General features: G+C 42.3%; 1 protein-coding gene across 1 annotated transcript in view; it reads left to right on the plus strand.

Moving 5' to 3' along the window:
• Window positions 1-229: 229 nt before the first annotated feature.
• Window positions 230-3527, plus strand: part of LOC107114211 (ninein-like protein) — a gene marked incomplete at its 3' end in the record, with an annotated part of 28544 nt that continues 25246 nt past the window's right edge. The window contains exon 1 of the mRNA XM_015415652.1: window positions 230-289. The remainder of the gene's footprint in view (window positions 290-3527) is intronic.

The following is a 3527-nucleotide window of genomic DNA, read 5'->3' on the forward strand; positions in this document are numbered from 1 at the left end:
CGTCGGATCCCGGAGTGGGGAAGGGGAAGCCGGGCGAGGGGTCGCAAGGGAGAGCCGCCTGCTGCGAGCCTTACTGCTTGACTAGCACGGAGGGAGCTCGTCAGGGGAGGAGTCGCCGGCGCTGGAGGGGAGAATCCGGGCGCGCGGGTATTGGCTGGGAGACACAAAGGGGAGTTACGGACGGGAGGCAAGTTTCCCTGGAGGTGCCTTGGAAGGAGAGATGCGGCGGCTGCTCTGGGAATAGAAGAAACGCCAGTAGAAACAGGCGGGAGGAGAGAGAAAAAGAGAGGTGAGTGCAGCTGCTGAGGTTGGGTTTAGCGGTTCCGAAGGGGCCCTTTAATATAGCTCTCTTCAGTTCCTTATGTGTTGTATTTTCAGGAACAGCAAACTTGTTGAGCGTTTGGTTTTGGTGAGAGTGCAGGAATCCCCCCGCCGCTGCAGCAGGGGGACCTTAATGCGCGCTTGTCTTTTGTTTAACCAAGGAAACTGCTCTTGTTCATCTTAATTTCAGGCAGCTTAAATCAAACAGAACCCTGCAGCCCCTTAACACCTACTTCTTCATGTCTTCTTTAAAAGCTTCATCGGCCTAGTGGCTCTTAATTCTAGTTTCTTATTTTATTTTGCCTATGACGTTAACTCTTCTTTTCAGCTGAAACGTTGTATTTCTTTCAATCTACCTTTGTAGCATTGTGTGTCTTGTGATATCTGGATGCCTGCTCTTAAAAACAACCAGATGCAGTGCATATCTGTCCTATAAATCTTTTGAAACTCATGTAACCGATTAATGTGTTTACAGTGCAGGAAGTGTTGGTAGTTGCCTGTCCAGTTTCTTTTGTTGAAAAAATGTTTGCCAATACCACCCACCTCTCACATCAGTTCTAATTTAAAATTGCATGGTCTGTCCTATATAGGTTATAGCCTACCACCATAAGGAACAAAAATAAGAGACTCTAATCCACAAACCTTTGACGCTGGAGTTCTTGAAACTTAAATATGTGCTTAACCCTCCCCCAACCCTGAGTTCCTACCTACAGATACATACTTGGCTTCCATGCCCCATTTGTCAAAGATGGGAAGAGATTACGCTAGGAGATCCAAGAGGCAGCTGCTAGCTATTCATATTGATGAATAAATGCTGTTTCTTTACTCTTCCAGCCTTTCCATAATTGGGAGTAAATTCATTCATTTGTTACATTTATGTCTTATTGTACCTCCAAGAAGCTTCGAGTAGGATTTTAGCCTTGCAGTAAGTCAAGAAGCAAACGGTCACAACCTCCTTAAGTGTAATTAAGAAAAAATAAAGTTAAGGTGACAGAGCTCAACCTTATCTGAGGCAGAAAGCCATGCTTGTTAGTTGAGGTAAAGGAAAGGAGTGGGTAGCCTCATTTTAAGATTCTCTTCAAAAAATGAAAATTGGAACACCAGTAAAGCTTGAGGAGGCAGTAACTAGATCCTCGGGGGAAGATGTTACTCTTTTTCTGAGCATCTTTTAAAATTATGTTGCCGTTGATGTTTGCATGCTTACTTTTCACAACTGTTTTTGCATTTTCAAAACCATTCAAGCATCTTTGAGACTTTTATTTGCTGAGAAACAGGATAAAAGTACAATAAACATTTCTATAGGAGCTGAGAACTTTCTGTCAGTACATGTATGGAGCTGGCCAAGTTTGTGAATGAGATAGGATGGATGCATTTAGAACCTAAATTGAAGGTTAAGGAGGAAGATTGTGCGTCCTTTGCTCTTTTGTGCCTTTGTAAGGAGGAGGCTTGTACAGTTTTGGATTCCACTTCTTAAATTTTGCTGATTTTTGGTATCATTCCTCAAAAGCCTTGGGAAGCAGTCAGTGAGGAGGTATCTCTACAACAGTGCTTCTTAACGTGGCAATCTGCCGTTCTTGGAGGGCATGCAGAACACTGGGGAGCATTGGGGATTTTAGGCACCCACCCTTCCCTGGATGGCAATGGCATCTGACAAGAAGTACTGCTTATCCTACCCTAAGGGTTGAATCCCAGATTCCAAATGGCACACAGCAAGTAATGAAACCTAACATTGTGGATGTACCACTACTTATACTTTAATAAAAAACTAACAATAAAAAAAAAATCTGTGCTTTAAATTATAAGCTAATTTATGTGTAGGAGCTAATTTTAAGTTTCCTCTTATTCATCGTGGTGGTTGGGAACTTTGCTAAGTCTTGCCTTGGTCTATGACAATATTAATAAAGACTTTGATCTGTAGATCATATGCGTATAATAATGTACTGATATATTTAAATACAGCTGCTTTTTTGTGTTTTATATCTTTTTTTAAAAAGGCGAAAGATTTATGCGATCTGAAGAGAAACCAGAGTTTCCGGTTATTGTAATTTATTTTTTTAAGGTTTTATATTGCTGGCTATGCGCTGTAACAATAAAATTCATTCATTCATTCTCTTTTAAAAACTTGCTATGAGCTAGTTTGCCACCTGTGACTACCTCCTAGTCAAGTCTTCCCTTTGAGCTGTTTGTTCAGCCCTAGCATGGGCTGGCTTCTCTTGGTGTTGAAACGCTCTGCCCAAGTAGGTGTGGAGGGCCCTTATACAGCCCTCCGTCTATAAGGAATGCAAGGGCATTCTTTTGAGGTGGTTGTTTTGGGACTAATTAATCTGGAAGGGGGTATTTTGAGGGAAAGCTGTACAGCTGTGTGCTTTTTGTATGTTGTCTGTGTGGGTTATGGTTTTTTGAAAGCCATCGTGAGCCACCATGAGCAGTTGAAAAGGTGTGTAACACTTTTGCTCTTTTCTGTGAGACCCCACCAAATTGAAGAGGGGGGCATTCAATGATTATATGTGCTTATGTGACAGTAGTGAAAATGTTAAGAACCACTGATCTCTAAAAATGTAAGCAATGTGAAATTTATGACCAGTATTTGAAGTGCATCAGCCATTTAATCCTCCTAGCTCTATGTTTGGTCAGATTATAAATGCTGGTTCATTATATAATAGACTGTTGTATTTTCAGAGTCTATAGAAGCTTGTGGGAGAACTGATAATGCTAGCTAATATCCTAATTCCTCTTTTCCATGGCTGAAACCAAACAAGATAAAGTGGTGTTTTGTAAGGCAGCTGGGTCTCTCTGCAATAAGGAACTGACCCTTGCTGATGAGACAGATCTGGGTAAAAGTCTCTCAGGAGCAGCACAGAGGCTGTTCTACAAGGTGAACTAATTAAAATAAGATAAGGTAGTTATTATTGCTGACCTCTTAAATGTGGTTGTCCGTAATAGAAAGATGATAATGAACAACTGAATATTAGAAGAGGAGGAGGAGATTGGATTTATACCCCGCCCTTCACTACCCATGGGAGTCTCAGAGCAGCTTACAAACTCCTTTCCCTTCCCCTCCCCACAACAGACACCCTGTGAGGTAGGTGGGGCTGAGAGAGCTCTGACAGAAACTGCTCTTTTTCAAGAACAGCTCTGACAGAACTATGGCTTGCCCAAGGTCACCCAGCAGGTGCGAGTGGAGGAGTGGGGGAATCACACCCGGT

This window comes from Gekko japonicus, unplaced genomic scaffold, assembly GCF_001447785.1.
Source record: "Gekko japonicus isolate JY-2015 unplaced genomic scaffold, Gekko_japonicus_V1.1 scaffold3282, whole genome shotgun sequence".
Lineage (NCBI taxonomy): Eukaryota > Metazoa > Chordata > Lepidosauria > Squamata > Gekkonidae > Gekko > Gekko japonicus.